Genomic DNA, 19,786 nt, shown 5'->3' on the forward strand with positions numbered 1-19,786 from the left:
TAATAAAAGCATAATATGCTAATTAGACCTGAGGTCCTTCTGGACGAAGCTGCAGCAGGCAGGGCCCGAGCCTCTTGCATGAATTTCGTGCATCGGGCCTCTAGTTATTGTATATTTACTTACCTATCTGTTCCACTACTAGACTGCGAGCTTCTTGAAGGCAGGGGCCATGTGATTGATTATATATATATATTTCTTTTTCTGTCTGGGATATTCAAGTTCCTTAAGTTTTCACACTTCGTGTTGCCATATCTCCACAATGGCCTCAAAGACCTTACAGGACCTCCCAACCCCTTATCTCCCTGAGTTTCCATCCTCCCTCTCCATATCATTCATGACATTGCCGCCTCTGTGGATCCCTGTTTTTTGTTGCTCACACACAGGAGGGACACTCCTGGCTTGGCCCTTTAGGGAACAATTCTTTCTTTCTGGAATGCTCCTCCCCCAGAAACCTGTAGGTTAATGTTATCACCTCCTTCAGGTCTTTGCTCCAATCTGATCATCTCAATGACGCCAACACTTACTAGTAAACCTCCTATTTAATTCTGCAACCTACTTCCCAACACTCCCAAGGCCCTTCCCATGCTCAACGTTGCTTCGCTTCCATAACAGTTACCGGCTTTGAGCAGACTATTTGTTACTGTGGCTTTTATTTACCATCTGTCTCTTCCTCTCGAATGTAACTCCAGGAGAGAAGGGCTCTTTGTTCTGTTCTCTGGTATATCCCACTGCCTAACATCAGGCACATAGTAAATGCTCACTTACAGTTGTTGAATTGATTGAAATCGATCTCTCCCCCCACCCCCCCATTTAAGCTTTTTATGTCTCCCAAATCAGTCAGGCTGAGCTCTTCCAATATTTTGGACCTAAATATTCCAGCTAAGTACTTTGATTCTACCCTGGTCTTTATGTAGGCGTGACCCTAGTCATGGCATAGCTTTGCACACAGGAAGTGATGAGTCCTTTAACAATACACATCTCATCTAGTTATTATACAGAATTGTTTTTGCCTCTTTTAAAAAATAAATCTTGTTTCTTCTTATACAATAGTTCCAAAGCTGGAATTTCAGAATGGCTGGAGGCATTCTAGGCCCCTCGGTCGGTCGGACGTGCTCCCCTTTATGCGGAGGGTCCGGGGCTGGAGCAGAAACCCCTTTCTGTGGGCTCATCTTTCCCCCTTTCATTGACTTTCCGCCTCCATGAGTCAATAATTGTGCTAATCACAACTGAAACAAAGCTAATAATTGCTTCTTGGAACATTGTGTAACCATGGAATGTTGCCACGGGCCTCTGAGAGTCAGACCCTAACTCTGCTCAGAGTGACTTCTTGGAGATTTTTACTTGCCGGACTTTAAGCTGAATGTTTATCATTTTCTGTTTTATTGTTTCTGGCTCCTCCCATGCCTTTGAAGTTTCTGAAATCTTTAATCACTTGGCTGGTCCCTGTACACCACGGGCTCTTCTCTCTCAAAGAGGGCACCTGGCCAAGAGAAAGGAATCGGAGCCCCCTTCTTGGCTGAGCCTATAAATCAATCAGATTGCTCCGCAGCTTGCCATTGGAAACGTGAGCTGTGCTAAAAGCAAAGTTAGTGCAGTGTGTTCCGAGGAGATTAGAATATCCCAGTGGGATTTGGGTGAGTGGAAAGGGAGAGCAGCAAGTCCTCTCCACACGCAGTGTAACCCACTCTTCTCCAGGCTGGGTCATCTACAAGGGAAGGTCAAGGCCATGGATCCGCTCCCTCTCCTTCTCATAACCACCCTGATTCGTGAAAAGTTACAAAAGGGCATTTTTCATGAAACTATCAGCTTGTTCTTTTCCATACCATTGGGTAACTTCCATCAGTAGTCATCCTTTTCTTGGTCTAGGCCAGTGGTCGGCAAACCGCGGCTCGCGAGCCACATGCGGCTCTTTGGCCCCTTGAGTGTGGCTCTTCCACATAATACCACGTGCGGGTGCACACGTTCAGTGCGATTGAAACTTCGTGGCCCATGCGCAGAAGTCGGTTTTCGGCCTGGGAGAGTCTGTTTTGAAGAAGTGTCGTTAGAAGAAGTGGGGGGTGTTGGTCGGTTGGGCGACGGGAGACGCGGCGCAGGCAGGCCTTGTGATACGCAGCTCGGGGGAGGTACATTGTTTGAGGTACATTCGCTGAGGTCGACCCCTTCCAACTCTCCCATCCACACTCGTCTATCTGAAACAAGTATACAAGACGAGTGTGGATGGGAGAGTTGGAAGAGGTCGACCTCAGCGAATGTACCTCAATCAGATTGAGGACATTTTTAGCAAAGGCCAGCTTAGGAGTACCCTAATTAAGTTAATAACAATGTACCTACCTATATAGTTTAAGTTTAAAAATTTGGCTCTCAAAAGAAATTTCAATCGTTGTACTGTTGATATTTGGCTCTGTTGACTAATGAGTTTGCCGACCACTGGTCTAGGCAATCCCAGGTTGCAAGCTCTTAAGGCAAAACAGTCCACAGGAGTTAGACTCTCATGTCTTTGAACAGAATGTATCCTGTTTCCTCTGACCCTGCGTGGTGGTAGAGTCCTTGGTCCTCCCTCCTTCCCCTACGCTCTCTACCAGCCTCTGTGTCTTGTCTTGAGAACTGGTTTCATTCTTTAGTTGTGCACTATTCCCATGGAGACAAAGAAATGAATGAAACCACACATCTGAGCACTAACTATGTATCTAGTGGCTTCCATCCATCATCTTATTTTTATCCTCACAGACACCACCTCCTCACCCCATGAAATTATTCCCCCATTTCACATACAAGAAAACTGAGGTACAGAGCATCTCAGTGACTCTTCTTAGAACATGCAACCAGGAAAGGAGCAGAACTTGACATTGAGCTCAGGCTCAGCTGTGTCTAAGTCTAATAATTTCTGTCCTACCCCAGTTCCTGTTCCCTACAATACACTTTGGGTCTTCAACATCCAGTTGAACACCACTGAGCGTTAAATATTTCTGAGAACCTCCCCAACCCCCAACTGGTGGTCCAACTGTGGAAACACTCTGATTTTCAGCACATAAAAATCTATAAAAAGAAAAAAAGAGAAGTGATATCTTCCTTCCTTCAGAGATGTCTGTAATACACCAGCATCCACATCCGTTCTGAGCAAGACTGGAAGAATTCTTTCTATGATTTCCACAGAATGATCCTGTAACACAAGTTTTTTTTTAAAAAAAAATCATTTAATATATTGTTCCATCACATGAAAATCCCTATGGCTTGCAACTCAAGCTGTCATGGTGGTGAGATATTCATTAGTCACCTGCAAGAAGTCAGCGGAATGCACTGGGACACAGAGTCTGTAAAAGCAAATAGAGTCTTGTTAAGCTGTCAGGTTGCATAACATACAGCCTCACACTGTGACACTGTCACTGGGAAAAAGGGGAAAAGGCTTAGGCTATGTGCTTCACAAACTGAGAAACTGGTTTTTGGAAGCCTGACTTTTCATTGAACGCTCTTTAAAGCCGAGCTAATGTGTTTCCTACTGTTATAACAACGACATGTGAGTCACATATGTGGTTTCGAGATTCCTACACTGGATCTGTACAGTTGTTGATGTAATCAGAAATCACCTCTGGGTCTTGGAGACTAGAAGATCCAGGAGGAAAACTGCCCAGCTGATGCAATTGATGATTTTCATTAGTGCTATCACCAGCATTCCAGCATGCCCAGATTCAAATCTCCTTGGGAAATTATTCATCAATACTCTGTTTTCATTTGGAAAATATTTTTACAATCAAGGCAGAACATTTTTGGGATTCAGCCCGCAAACTTATCTTGACTCACCATGTGGAGATAGATTGTTATCGGGGGGAGAAGAACCTGAGGATGAGAGGGAGGCAGATTCATATTTGAACTCCAGCTCGGCCTCTTTCCTGTGATTTCAGATAGGTTACTTAACCTCTCTGAACCTTGAGTCTCTAATCTGGAAAACAGGGCCATTATTCCCATCTCACAGTATTAATGAAGTTAGACATAGAAAAGCACCTGGTAAAATAATAGGGCACAATGCAGACAGGGAGGTGTTAGGACCCGGGCTTGCCCATAGGGAACCTGGCTTGACTAATCTTCGGGAACCTGCTCTAGTTCTGGGCCCCCCAGTCCCTGCTCCCCTCCCAGTTCCCTAACCAGTGGATTCATTCAAACTTTCCCCAGGGCTTCACAGGAAGCAAGAGGAAAGTGAGAGGAAGGTAGAGAAGGGAGATGGCAGTGCTGAGCCAGCTCTTGCATGAACAGTCTTTCCTAGGGGAATGCCATCTATTAGTCTTTGAGATTGCAAAGCGGAAGGAGTATGTGATGGAGAATTCTGACCTTCAGAATTTCTGTGAGCAGCTCTTTGCATTAAATAAAAAGAAGGGGATGGCAGCTGGTGAGGAAGATCATGGAAGTGCTGCAACTTCATGTGGACAGAGGTCAGGGCAGTGCTGGGAGCTGTGGACGATTCATTGCGCAGGAAAGAGGAGGACCCATATAGAGACCCCCATCCCCAGAAGGAGGGAGCATGAAGGAATTGCTCTGAGGATCACATCATAGAACTTGTACCTCAGTCTTCTTCAGGTCAAAAGCTTTTCCTTATGAGCTATGTATTTTGAGCTTCACCCCAACACTATGAGTTGGGAAACCCCTTTTGAGAGATCAGAAACTCGAGGCACAGAAACCCTGTAGGACCTGAGAATTTGCTGAGATTATGCTGGAGAAATAGCCACCTGTCACCTCAGTGTGATAGGTGTCCCTTGGTTCACACTGTTTTCTTTTTTTTTAATTTATCGTTATTGTTGACAGCATTACAGATGTCCCTTTTTTTTCCCATTGACCCCACTTGTTTCTTAATTGTGTCATGAACTTGGATTTATCCTGAAGATCTGGGGAAGGGCGGAGGATGTCATACGATTTATAAAGTCTTTTTGTGTTTTAGTGGTTTTCTTCCAAAAGAAACAAGAGGGGGAAATGCAAATGCAAATAATAATAATAATCTGCATAAAAACTCTGTAGGGAAACTCAATGATGTGGGGTTCTTAAAAGTTTACCATATTAAAGAGAAAACAGGAAAAGTCTGTAAGAAACAATAAACATCTTTATCTTATCAAAGGCTGATATGCAAATGAGTAATTGCTTCCTCTTTCTAATAACAATAATAAGTGCTTATTAGCTTCTAGACAGCATTATCCCCTCAATCCAATGGAACAGACCTGACTATACTGTTTTTTCGAGATGAAGAAAGGGTTTAGAGAAGTGAAGGAATTAGCCCAAGGACACTCAGTTGGTATGTGGCAGAACCAGGATCTGAACACATTCAGGTGCCAGACATGTGCTCTTACTCTTAACTGCCACCTCCCAGAAACTGGCAGATTGCATGCATTTTTTCACTGAATTATGAAAAAAAAAAAAAAAAAAAAAACAGAAAAAGAGCCACATGAGGTAGGAATTATTACTCTAAATTCTCAGATAAGAAAATTAAAGTTCAGAATCCTTATGTGACTTCTCCGAGGCCACACAACTAGTCCGAGGACGAGTCGAGATTCAGACCCAGAACTTTTGACTCAGTGCCTAGGGCTGTTTCTCCCTTAGTATCTGGCACCGTAATTCTTCTTGAGAAGGAACTGGGTTAGTGCAGGATTTATTCCTCCACAAGAAGAACTTGTTAAATTGTACAAAGACTTACAGCAAGCGGACTACTGCACTTGCTGCCAAAATACTCATTCACTCAGTTGTCAACCAATATTTATAGAGTATCGAGTGCGCAGCAGGCATGGCCACGTGCCTTGGCGGACAGAATGAGCACAGAATAAAAGATGGGTCTCTACCCTCACGGTGCTTTTTGGGTCCCAAATGCCTCCTTTCCCAGACACACTTTCCCAATATTGATGGGGAAAGAAATCCAGCTCTGAATCTCGGTTGTTTCCTACTGAATTTCCCCTGAAACCCCCACTGCCTTTCAGATAATCTGGTTGTCTGTGGGGAGCGGGGGGTAGTGAGGGGCATTCTACAGAGCTGTGACCCCAATGAGGATGACTATAGTAAATCTCTGACAAATTCCTTAGACCTCGCCATCTCTAGGCTGGATGAGCAGTGTGTCCTAAGCAACGCTAGCTGCAGCCAACACCAAACAGCAACCTCAGAGCACAGGCACGTGCCTTGATGACATTCTGAGTGCAGACACCTGCACCACGAGTCTCTTTGGACCTTCCTTGGAATGGCTTGATTTCCACCGGGAGAGCACTTGCGGGCCCTGTGGATGAACTGCTCCACGAATCTCCAGCAATGCTGCTGCGGGAACCACTGCCAAAAGGAGATTCCTTGGAGTGGTGATGCGAGTGTATCTTGTTTGCCTTCCCTGAATGCAGGGAAGGACTGGAAAGAAGCAATCAGATGGGATGACTGGCTGTTAGCAGTTTCCAGCTGACTTTGCCAGGCCCAGAGAACTATGACCTAACCTCTGCTTCAGGGAGACTACAAACAAATGTAAACAATCAGTTTCCAAGGCCGGCGTCCAACTCCTGGTGTCTTGGTCCCCTCTGCATTGTAATGTATGTCTCAGTATCCTGGTAACTGCTGAGGAGGCTCTCAGGCGAGAGGACCAGTACTGATGGCAATCTCAATAAAAGGCAAGGTCCATGTGTGCACATCTTTTTACAGTTAATGAGATCCTGTTATTTCCAGCACCTCGCTCAATACCCACAATAATGTGGAACAGCAAGTTTTGCTATTCTCATGCCACAAATAAAGAAACTAAGAGTTAGTGGCAGAAATGGGGCTAAACTCTAGGTTTACCCACTATTGGAATAATTTTCCATCTTCTGCTTTTTCATAAGATGAGATGAGTATTATAATAAGAACTAGAAGCCTAGCACGAGAAATCGCTCGGCCCCGCCCACTCGCTCAGCCTCACCGTGCTCGCAGCCCTGCCCACCCATGCCGGTCTTTGGTCGTTAGGGCGTTAGGGCCACAGGCCTTTTATAATATAGATACCTTCTTTGAAAGTTTCTTATATGGTCTAGAGATTATGTAAACACTTTAATAAGTGCATATATTTATATACCCATCTCTGCATGTATAAACACATATGTTTACATATATATGGCATTTAGCCTTTCACCTGGCATAAAGTAGTCCCTCCATAAGAAATACTTTGTTGTTTTGTTTGTTTGTTTGAAGTAAAGCAGGACAGTATAATTGTTCAGGCATGGTTTCTGAATTCAGGTCAATTTAGGGTGATATCACGACCTTGGACAAGAAAGGGTACCTGCTACATGTGCCCTGATCAGGAATCGAACTGCCTCAATTTCTTAATCTCTCAGGGATTAGTTTGTTTACCTGAAAATGGGAATAATAATTTAAAAAAAACAAACGAAGATTTGAATGAGAGTTGTATAGATAGAAGATAGGAATTTGCTTCCCAACACTGAAATGTAAGAAGCAAACCACTACTTTGATTAGGTAGAGCTGGAGTCTACTTTCTAAGCTCTATGCACAGATTCAGAAGTTTTCCATGATGCCTGAATAGAAGAAAGAACTCCCTTCTAAAATCTATAGCTGTTCCTGAGATGTTGAAATTAAAATGTTTCCATTCATGAACAGGGAACTCTTTGCCCCCAGGTGAAGCATGAGCATTGGACTATTTTCCAAAGGTCCCCAAACTGACTCTCAGTGGCCAATTCTGTGGTGTCCATGTACCACTCCATCGGAAATCCTGACAGCATCTTAGGATGCTGCCTAAGTTTCTGTCATTTGCGGGACCTGCCCCAGCATGCTCTCTAACCCGGGGCTTTAGGATGATAACTTATGCCTACCTTGTAGAGCCAGTTCTGCCTCCTTCCCCACACTAGATACCAACTTTCCTCAATAAGTCCCTCAAACAAAGTCTGAGGATGGGAGTAGATATGAGGGTGTCTTTTAGATGCTTTATCTTTGCAGGTTGCAACACAAAAGCCTTTAATAACTCCGTCAAGGGGAGGGAACATGTGCTCTGGACACATTTTTTTGACCCTCTTATCATAAGGAAAACACAAATTAATACCCCAAATTTTTTTGCCAACAACAATAATTTTTATGATAACCTTAATCAATAAAGAAATTTTAAAAATAACAATAATTAATAATAATAAGAAGAAGGGCCCCAGCTTAGCTGTCACAATACAACAAGGTTGTGGGTTCAATCCCCGGTCAGGGCTCATAACAGGAATCAACCAGTGAATGCACAAACAAATCAATGTTTATTTCTCTCTCTCTAAAAAAATATTTTTTAAAAAGAAGCAGAAGAAATAACATGTAGTATCAAGTATTGTATGGCACTTTGTAAACACTTAATAATTGGTAGTATAATTACTGTGCTATTGCAGTTTTATGCTTCTGTTATTGCCTCATGGATCTTGGAGTGAGAAACTGTGATATAGAACAAGCACTTTGTCAGATGATTAATGACCAGGTTCTCCAAAATAAGTAGAAATGAGATCTTGAAATCTCATCTGGGATTTTATTTGCTAACTTCTCCTACTTCCTTAATGTAGTTTGGCTTGACTCAAGAAAGATAATTTGGCAAATAGTAAGGTGGAGCAATATCATTTGTGCAAGTATATAAATATGACATGAGGAGATTCAAACCAGCAGTATCTTAAAAGAATAATGAACTCTGACCAAGCAGGGTTCATTCCAGAAATGCAAGGATGGTTCAATGCTGAAAATGTTGACAACTGCATTACATCAGTACATCAGATGGTAAAGGAAAAAAACATGACCATCTTGATGAAATATACCATACTGTCCTGATTAAACTAGAAATAGAACAGAAGGAATTGAATGATAGTTCTCACATGGTAAAGAATAATGAGAAGTCAATTTCAAACTTGAAAAGTAAACACTAGGTGCATTATTTAACATTGTTCTGGAAATTTACGTCAGTGAAATAAGGTACAAAGAGATAAATGTATTAAAAAGGAGGTTTAAAAATCAATTATTATTTAGTTTCTTAACTCCAAAAGACACAAAAATGAGAAACTTACTAGTTTAGAAAGGTTACTGGCTACAACTAAATATATAATAATCAATAACTTATTTCCATAACTACAGTAGGTAAATTAAATATTAGTATGAAATTGGTAAATTCAATTTAAAAATCCATCTAAAATAAATTTAATAACACCATATCCAAAAAATCCTCAAAATTTGTATAGATATAAATGTAAGAGCAATAACTATATAACATTTAGAAGAAAATATAGGAATAAATTTTCATGACTGTGGGTTAGGCAAAGTATTCATATATATAACACTGATAGCACAAACAGAAGGAAATAAATTGGACTTGATAAACATTTAAAACTTTTGTGCTTCAAAGAACACTTTTAGGAAAGTGAAAAGATAGCCCACAAATAAAGAGAACATATTTCCAACTGATTTGTAAATATTGACTAGGGACTTGTATTCAAAATATATGAAAAACTCCTATACCTCAATAATGAAATGACAACCCAGTTAAAAAATGGGCAAAGGATATGAATAGACAATTCTCTGAAGAAGCTGTACAAATAGCCAATATGCACATTAAAAGATGCTCAAAGTCATTACATGCAATTCAAAATCACTTCAAGAAATACCACTTCAAGTCCACCTGGGTGGTGTATGAGAACTGATTACTCAGTTACTATCTCAGGATCATGTCAACAAATGCTACTGAGCTCAATAGATGCCTACAATTGATATATCAAGAAGCAGCATACAAATGTAATTTAGAAATAGAAACACAAGTTAAAGTCGTTGAAATGTCTGATATGTGTTCAAAACTGGTAAGTAGGGACAGAGAGAGAAAGAATTACTACGCTTTATTATAAAAACTTTAGTAGTATTTGATTTTTTAAAAGAAGTCTATTCATGCATAACATAGTTGAAATAATAAAAATGGAGATGAAAATCTGTACTCTGTAGGACTGACGTGTGGGTGAGAGATAACATGTGGGAGGAGCATGGCTCAGACTGCCCGGTCAGTGGATGCAGTGCCACAGCCCACGCCTTAGTGCTGCATCCCAGCCTGCAGACCCTGCCAGGCCTCCATGTGAGTCCTCGTGCTCTCTGCAGCCACAATCTGTTGCTTTGTGCACTTTTTTCCTCAGGGAAGATGTAAAGAAATTATCATAAATTTCTCATAAATCCATAACCTTTGTCTCTGCCTCTCTCCTGACATGCTGCCTTATTTAATCACGACTTGAGCAAATCTAAACCCATGGCTTCTCTAACCCAAATGATACTTGCAGAAGCTCAGAGGCATTGATAAAAGAAGAATCCTTTGCTTCCACCAGTTGGTGCCAGTCAGCTGGCACTGCTGGATCCCACCCTCTGAAGGTGTCCCTGCTCTCACCAGAAGTGGCTTAATGATGGGCTCCCGTGCCCGGTGCCCAGGACGCCCCTTTACAGTCTGTCTGCCTATCACTTCCTGTCTCTGATGGATGGGCAGTAGATGGCAACAAGTGGCTTCCTCCCAGATGCCAGCCAGCCCTATGAATGTTTCTCTTAGTTTGAGAAAGAACCTGGCTGAGCACAGAACGGTTTTTGGCAGACAACAGGGGGATGAGTCAAGGCAAAAAGCAGAACTGAGCCGTGGTGAACTTTAGTCACCAGAATGGCATTTGCCATTCAACAAACATGTATCGGGCTGTGCTGTGGGCCGCTCACCCAATGCTCAGTTATCCCGTGAACAGGCATTTCTCCTCCTTTATCATATGGAAAGCAGACATAGAGATGTTAGGTGACCCTCTGTTAGGCTCCCAGCTAGGACCTGCTGAAGGCAGGGTTTGAACTGTCTCCAAATTAGTGTTTCTTTCATGTCACAGCTACCTCTCCTCCATCCCAGGCAATGGATGAGGATGTTTGCTAAACCAGGCAGGCTCGGGGTCAACCCTGCAGATGGGAAGGACGAAGACACTGGCCCAGGGCTCTCCTGTGCAGGCCTTCCCGATAGATCTTAGTGTAGGTGCTGCCCAACCTGAAACAGCACGTGTGGACAGGTGCCTCTTTCAGGCTGCAAATAACAAGAACTTGGGTAGCCTCAGATGCAGAGATTTTGTGGAAAGATAGTCAGGGAAGTAGGGAAGTTCCAGACACTGGCCGCTGCTCTGCCAAGCCTCGTGCCCGAGAAACAACAGCAGCCTAGGGTGTTTACCGTCCTTAGAGGCCACCACGGAGTTCCCTCTTCTGATGCTCTTTATTCCTGCGCTTCCCTTCCGTGTCTCCTTAGCCCCCTCTACACCCACGTTTCTCCACTATTTCTACTCCTTTTTACTGAATTTTCTCTATGTATTATAACTTTTCTAGAGAAATCCCAACAGTGTCCTTTACATGTAATATGGGATGTTGTTGTAGGGCAGATGCTCAAGGTTGCTACCCATTACCTGAGGTCTGAATTCTAGTCAGAGAGTGAATCTTTGGTCTAATCCAGGGGTCCTCAAACTTTTTAAACAGGGGGCCATTTCACTGTCCCTCAGACCGTTGGAGGGCCAGACTATAGTTTAAAAAAAACTATGAACAAATTCCTATGCACACTGCACTTATCTTAAAAAACAAAAAGGGAACAAATACAATATTTGTATTTGCATGTGGCCCGTGGGCCGTAGTTTGAGGACCCCTGGTCTAATCAGTTGTCACTGGGGTGAGAGAGTCCCAGCACACAGAGCATGACAAGTTATACCCAAGGCACCACAGCCTGGTAGGCATTCGAAATCTTGGCACTCATGCTCACAATATTTCACCAAGAACTGGCCTCATCTCCTCTCCCTGTCAGTTACCCAGCCAAGGGATCCAGAAGGATCCCAAAGTATCAGTGAGATCCCGCCATGCCTTGCAGTCCAGCCCCGTTAAGTGACCACACTATAATTCATCTAAATGAGTTCCCTGTTTGTTGTGGGATGGACCTAATGCTAAGAAAAAGAAGGAACCATCTGGCTTTTTTCAATTACTGCCCTTCTTTCGGGTTCATCAGGATCCCACTTTCCTGTGTTGTTTTTTTTCCCACCATATTTTTTATCCATCTCATAAAGAAACAAACCTTGATTTCTCATGAACTCATTTCGACTCCTGGCTTCAACCCTTTCCCGAGTAACTCACTCCACGTGTTCCCCCCTCCTGTTGGATTGAATTCTCCTGGAGGCTCTGACATTATTTGTTCTTTAACAAACATTGCTTAGCCTGACCTCCGGGCCAAGTGCTGCACTGGGATTTGGGGGCTATTGGTCGCCAGCCTGGTCGATATCATTCCTGCCAGCATCACTGCCAGTAACACTTACCAGGGACAGACACGAGGGCAGCCGCCGCCCAGCCCTGGGCTGGCTAATGAAAATTGAGTCTCAGAGAAGCTGGGAGGACCTAGGATGTAAAGATCAACTTGAAGACTTTGGAGTTTACAGGTGACCCACCCAGTGGGAAGGGCGGACTGCCCACAGCTTGAATCTGAATATAATCTGAATGCTTTTCCAAGGCCGGCCTCAACGGTAACCAGCAGGGTTCCTTTCATGATGGCAAATGAGGTTGCTCGGCAAGGTTCTCCTCCACTCCTGTCACCCAAACAGCTGCATATGCAGGACCAACACAGGCCCTTCGTCCACACAAGCTAACTCTTCAGGGTTCGTCGTATAAACCCATCATTTGTCCTGTGCTCCCACAGTTTGTATCTTTACCAAAATAACTCTGCAAGTTCATTAAGGGTGGGTATAATTATCTGCATTGCTTTGCCGATTTATGTATTCATTTATAGCTGCATTCATCCCATCAGTATCTACCTTGTGCCTGTCCTGGGATGATCAACAGAGGAACGTGGTGCGAATGAAACGTGTATAACTCTCAAGAAGCGCAGCCTCGTGGTGGGTACAGTTCCTCACACAGGCAGCACCTGCCCCGTACCGAGTGTGCTGTTGTGACCGAGAGCACAAGGGACTGAGCCCAGGGCAGGCAGGATGGTTTCAGAGAGAAGGCAGGGTCAGAGGGGCCGGTACACATGGGCGACCTGGCTGTCAGGGGCAGGCGTCTGGGCTGCATGCTGAGGGCCATGAGATATAAGCTCGGGGCAATTGGAGAAGTTGCCTGAGCTGCAGGGAGGCTCTGTGCCAGTCTTGTCCTTTCCTGAAGGGACAAAGCCACCCAGGAACTTCTCCAGAATGCACTGGCTGGGGGAATTATGGGAGCCCCGGCAGGTCTGGGTGGAAGAGACCAGATGTGCAGAAGAAAATAGCATTGACGAAGTACCTGCTACATGCTGCACACATGGCCATGATTTTAATCTCGTGTTAGCAATGAGGAAGGACCCAAGAAGCCTGCTTTCAGGCCCGGGTCTCACCCCCGGTCACGAGACCTTGGGCAAATTGCTTTACTTCTCTGTGGGCCGCTCTCATCCTGGATGAAGGATGGGATTCGGGCCTTAAGAGAGGGAATAATGGCATCGGATATTGGAAAGGCAGCACACGGGCAAGCTTTTTGTTTGCTTGGCTAGAGGATGCTGACAGAGCACCCCCAGGCCCATTCTAAGGTGAGGAAGCTGGTGGGGCACAAAGCTGAGGTTTGTGGAGACACAGGGGAGGGGGCAGAGGAATGAGAAATGGGCCTGGGTTACAGTTGGGTTCTGATCCCTAACCAGCATGTCGCTGCAGCTATGTCTCTTCATTGTGGCCACTTTCCATCTGAAAAGAAAAGAGAGTCCAGCATCAGATATCTTAAGAGTCTATATGACAGGGAAGCCTGGCCAGTGGTTGAGTGTCGACCTATGAACCAGGAGGTCACAATTCGATTCCTGATCAGGGCACATGCCCGGGTTGTGGGCTCGGTCCCCAATGTGGGGTATGCAGGAGGCAGCCAATCACTAATTCTCTCTTATCATTGATGTTTCATCTCTCTCTCCTTCTTCCTCTCTGAAATCAATAAAAATATATTTTTTTAAAAAGAAGAAGTAGAGGTCTTAGGACTTCAACTTTAAAAAATTCTTTAAATAAGAAAAGACAGGGAAGAGGCTAGGAGCTCTGAAGATACAAGAGTAAGAGAAGGGGGAAATAGCAAGTTCTGTGCATCCGCCCCATTTGCATGATATTGGAATTCCTTCCTGTTTCATGTGAACAATGAGTTGCTTAGTAGAGGCTTCCAGGAGAGCTAGGACTCGTTTTCTCTCCTGGAAAAGGAAAGACCCCTGTTCCACTTAGAAAAAAAATAAAGAAAAGCTATAAACCTCCTTCACCTTTTAAATTCCCTGTTTGGTTGATCAGCATCACCCTCTGTCTAGCTGCCCCAGCTGGACACCTAGCCATCATTCCAGTTGCTCCGCCTCCCTGGTCTCCCACATCCAGTCCCTGAGCCCCATGGACTCTCCCTCCCCAGCCACTCTCCAAAGTGGTGCCTCTCTTTCCTCCCACTCCAAGTGCTTTGCTCCCCACCCCTCACTGTTTTACACCTGGTCTGTCAGCAGTTGCCTGAATGGACTTCCTCTCCCTACTCCCCTCTCCACAGACCCCACACCATGGGAGAGACCTTGTGTTTACACTGCTTGTGTCCACCTCATATCCTTTCAGCCCATCTTTCAGCCACTGCTGGGAGGGATCCGAGGCACCTGGCTCACGCGCTGCCCTGGGTTTCTCTCACATCACGTGGTAGGGCACCCATGGGAACTTCCACTGATACTTGGGCAAATCTGGAAATTCAAGGGATTTAACATCCCATGGAGCAGTCCTTAACCTGTGGGGATGGGAAGCAGGTGGATTAGTGACCCCCATTTCCCATCTTTAGACAGGTGATTTTGATGCACTTTCTATATGCTTCTCAGGGGATCCCTGTAGAATTCAACCCCCATTCCTTTAGCGATGATCAGGAAAGAAGGAAGGTAGGAAGGAAAGAAGGCAGATAAGAAGGAAGGCATGAAGGCAGGCAGGAGAGACAAAGAATTGAAAACCTGGCCTACAAGATAAATCTATACTCCTTACATTGGCATTCAAGGTCCTTGTAGTCCATGAAGTGACTCCTTACCTTTCCATCCATATCTAGATGTGAACTTGGCCTTCACATCTATCTGCCATTATTTTTCAAGAGTGCCATGCCATTCTTGGCTGTGTTTCTCAGTGTTAGAGTGTCGACCTGTGCACGTAAGGGTGGAGGGTTTGATTCCAGTCAAGGGCATGTACCTGGGTTTCAGGTTTGATCTCCAGTCCCAGTTGGAGTGCGTGTGCAAGGCAACCAATTAATGTGACTCTCTCACATCGATGTTTCTCTCACTCTGTCTCTCTTTCTCTCTCTCTCCCTCCTCTTTCCCTTCTACTCTCTCTAAAAATCAATGGGAAAAATATCCTCGGGTGAGCATTAAGAACAACAACAAAAAATTCCATGCTATCTCACACCTCCTTCTCTTTCCTCACTGATCCCTCTGCCTGCTGGACTCTTACTCATCCTCCATGTTTAACCCAATGTCACCTTCACTGTGATGCTTTCCATGTGAGTGGCTCATGACAATACCTCCACAGCCATCACCATTACCTTCCTACTAAATCACATACTAAGCTCTTATGATGAGCCGTGAGCTCTGCTAACTGCTTCACATAGCCCGGTTCATGTAAAGCCTTTTAAGAAAAAGGTAATTATGATACTGAGGAGATAGGCCCAGCTCAGAAACTGAGGCTCTTGGAAGTTCAGAAGCTTGTGATGCTAGAGAGTATTCCTGTAGGATTTGCACAATCATGTGACTATTCATGTCTTTTCTCACCAGACTAAAGAGCTGGGAGGGGGAGGGGGCAAGGGACAGAATCTCATACATCTCTGTGACCTTCTTTGAGCAGAGCTCAGCATGAATGTCAGCGCATCCCACCCCAGGACTGGACTCAGAGCCTCCTTGCTGCTTCCAAAGTCCCTGTGTTCCCCTTTATGTAAAAATAATTGTTAACTTTTCTTGAGGACTTGCTCCACCTAATGTAATCCTCAAGTAAGCCTGTGAGCTTTTGTTGGTGTCATAGGTTGATCATATCGCATTATATAATAGTCCCCACCTTTTGCAAGAGCCCTTGGGGTCTCAAGAGGAGGGTCCTTGCTAGCTCTGCCTGTTTCCACAGCTGCCCGCCCAGGGTTGGGCACAGAGAAGTGCTGTAACAGTGCAGGCAGGGCCTCTGGGACAGGCCTGTTAGGTGTGGTGGCTGGTGTTTTCCCCGGCTGGGCCTGGGCCTGTGGTCCTGGGGCCAGCTTCAGAGCTGACCTTCATGTCTCAGACCTGCCTTTGGATCTGGCTTCTCCTGGGAGCCTAGGTTTATAAACAAAAAACAAATGGAGCAAATAAAAACATTATCTCACTGGTGCTTAAGTCAGCTGCTCCAGATGTCTTGGGGGGGAGATGGGAATGGGGTACTGCAGAGCCGGCAGAGCTTAGCCCCGCCTGAAATGGGGCCACAGCAGGGTGCACATGGAGCAAAGATGACTCCTTCGGTTTGAGTCTTGGCAGGCAATGGGCTGCCATCACTGCCATCCCTGCCTGCAACCTTCCCTTACCCACTGGCCATGATGGATGCCTATCACCACCTGGGCATCCAGCTGGCACCTCTGAATCCCCAGAGGAGGCCCAGGACAGCTGCTCAATATGCTGAACAGAGCTATTGAATGAGGTGCCTTACCTCCATGATCTCATTTAGTCTCCACAGATTGCAGCAAGGTCAGGTTTACCAGCCCCACTTGACAGATGCGAGGCTGAGGCCCAACAAGTTAAATGATGTGCCCACAGCCAGGAGCAAACAAGTGAATCTGGACTCGGCCCAAGGTCATTTGTCCTGAGCTTCTGAGCTTGTTCCAATCACCCTGCCAAGAAGACGTGAAGCCCCAGGGCTGATAGCAAACTTCACAGTTCTAACCCACTCTGCTGAGGACGTTTAAGGATGCTAAGGGAGACCTTTAAGAGCGAGAAAGTCAACTCGTATTTCTAGAGCCCACCTTCCTGCAGTTGTGCTTTACAACAGAAAGAGCACTCACTGGGGAGTCAGGGATCCCAGTATGAGGCCTGGACTCCCTTGCCATTCATGTTCTCTGTACCCTCTGGGCTGCAGTTCCTCTGATTATGACTGAGTGTTGTTGTTTTTTTAGATGAGCCCTGACCTCAGGCAACCCATATGGCTGTAACTTCCTGTCCCATATTAGGTTTCCCACATTTTAGAGGACTCTTTGACACTTTCACCTCTTCTGAGCCAGGCACAGGCATGAAAAGACAGTCAACAACATGGGTTCATGCAGCCCCCGCAGAGCAAAAGGCAGAGAACAGGGTGGTTTCGCACAGCAGCCTCCCAGCTCCGCCCATCCTCATGGAGTTTTCTCTCCTCCCAACCATGCTGCAAAGATGCAGAAACTCCAAGGAGAACTGTGCTCCATTCTCCTATTTTTCTCATGTGTTTCAGGATTTGGCTCACTCCAACATTTCATTCTCCAGACGTGATTCAGAGCAGAAGTTCCAATACATCTTGACATTTTCCACCCAGTCTGAAGGTCCTGCATGTGGGCCTATCCCGAGGCTGTCTTGCTATTTATTCAGTAACTAATTAGTACTGGTAGAGGAACAAGTGTAGCCTCAAGGTTGTTGCCAAGACCAACAGCATCCAATTCTACTGGAGGTAAGAAGGGTGGGACTGAGTCCAAAGTCTGGCAGAGGCCAACACAGCCAGGCTACGTTGGGGCAGGAAGGGGAGAGAAGGTGCTTAGATGTGCATTGGAGGGGCCAAAGATTAGGAGGTGGGGGAGTACCTTGCAGGAGGAAAGTATAATTGGACTTAGGATAGAATTTAGACTTAAAATCATGAGTGATAACTTCTCTCCTCTTCCTTCTGTTTGCTGGCACATGTCCTGGATTAACCCCAAATTGTACCATATCTGAGATTTGTGTGTGTGTGTGTGTGTGTGTGTGTGTGTGTGTGTGTGTGTGTTTGGGGGGGGGGGCATGGTTTCATTGTAGTTGAAGCCAGGTAAATGGAAGACCTCCATTGCCACAAAAATTCAAGTCAATAATTTAATTTGTACTCACTGAGTGAACCCCTTCTCTGGCACACTGAAGTGTCCACAACATTGATGAGGAGGCAAATGACTCATGGTCCCTGGTCTTAAAAAACTGACCAGCCAGAGGAGAGTCACACGGGGAGACAGACAGGAGGCTCAGTGTGAGAAGGAGGGTGGCAGTGTGTTGTGTAAGCTCTACGTGAAAAGGAGGGAAAGGGACCTGGCTCTGGCTAGGGATGTTGGGAAAGGCTTTCTGGTGGAGGAGGCCTTTGAGATGGGGCTTGAAGGCTGAGTGGGGACTGATGGAGAAGGAAAAGCATGGAAGGGCTTTCCAGACTCTGCATTGCATGACACGGAGAGGGAGCCCTCCTTGAGTTGGGTACCTACCTCTTTTGTCTTGCTCTAGTCCTCATGTTGTGCAAAAGCAGGGAAGCACAAAGTAGCTCACCTAGATTAAGGTGCTGCAAGCAGCTGCAGGTGTAGGATGCATGATTAGAATATTCTAGACTGAATGAGAAGGCAGTGCCCAGGTCAAGAAGAGCCTCATTGCCTGTCTAAGGACTAGGGATTTCACACTCTAAACCTGCATTGTCCAGTGAGGGAGTTACTCGCCTCACTGTAGCTATTAAAATTGAATAAAATTAAAAATTCAGTTCCTCAGTGGCACAAGTAATATTTCGAGCACTCAATAGCCACATATGTCTAGTGACTGCTGTATTGGGAAGTGTATGTATAGACCATTTTCAGCACAGAAAGTTCTATTGGACAGTACTGCTTTGGACACTGGGAACCACTGACAGTTTATAACCTGAGAAGTAAGAGGGTCAGACCTGTGACACATAGGGGTCTGGCTGTAGGGGAAAGAGAATGCAGACAAGCCATTTGGGATTCTTTTACTGTTAAACCAGCTGAAACTTGATGAGGATGGCCAATAGAAGGGGCCAGAGATAAGTGTAATCCTTATTTCTTCAGATGAGCTTTGATGAGGATGTAGAAGAGACAGGGAAAATGGCAGGAGATTGAAGGAAAGAAATGCTTTGAACCAGGGACCAAGTCCTCTCCAGGGCTGCTACCTTCTAGAGCTGATGGACCATTAGGGCCTGGTGTCCTCTCCATGTCTATTCTCCCTGACAGTACAGGATCCTGAGGCTCAGCCACATCTGCAGGGCCTCAGATCCAGACTGTCTGGGTTCAAACCTCACCGTGGCACTTGCTAACTGTATGATCTTGTAAAAGTTTTAAAACTTCTCTCTGCCTTTGTTTTCCCATGTGGGAATGATAATGGTACCTACATTATAGACTCATTGAGGGTCAAAGGAGATAATATTTGTAATATACTTAAAACATATTATAGTAAGCCTCAAAATAGGTATAAGTTGGTGTCATGACCAAGAAGCAGTGTGGTCTGGGGTATAGAGCATGGACTCTGAATTGTTCCTTGTGTACTTGAAATGCAGTTCAGTCACTTTCTAGCCGGTGGCTTTGGAAAATGCATTTCCAATTTTCTGTGCTTTCATTGCCTGATCTCCGAAGCTAGTACCTGTCTCATGAGGCTATTGTGAGAGTCTAATGAAGTCGTATATGTAATAGACTTAGAATACTACCTGGCACATTGAAGTGCTAATAAGTGTGCCCTCTCTTAGTTACTGTTAATGTTACATCAGTGCTGTTGTGACTATACTCAGGGAATCCAGCAAATGTTTTAATTTTCTGGTACTTGAACATTCTATCCTACCCCTTCAATGTTGACCTCCTGAAAGGTGGAGGTAGTAGGAACTTGACTTGGTGATCTTCTCCA

This window comes from Myotis yumanensis, unplaced genomic scaffold (assembly GCF_028538775.1).
Source record: "Myotis yumanensis isolate MYYU_CA2020_CCGP unplaced genomic scaffold, mMyoYum1.0.hap1 SCAF_12, whole genome shotgun sequence".
NCBI classification, from domain to species: Eukaryota; Metazoa; Chordata; class Mammalia; order Chiroptera; family Vespertilionidae; genus Myotis; species Myotis yumanensis.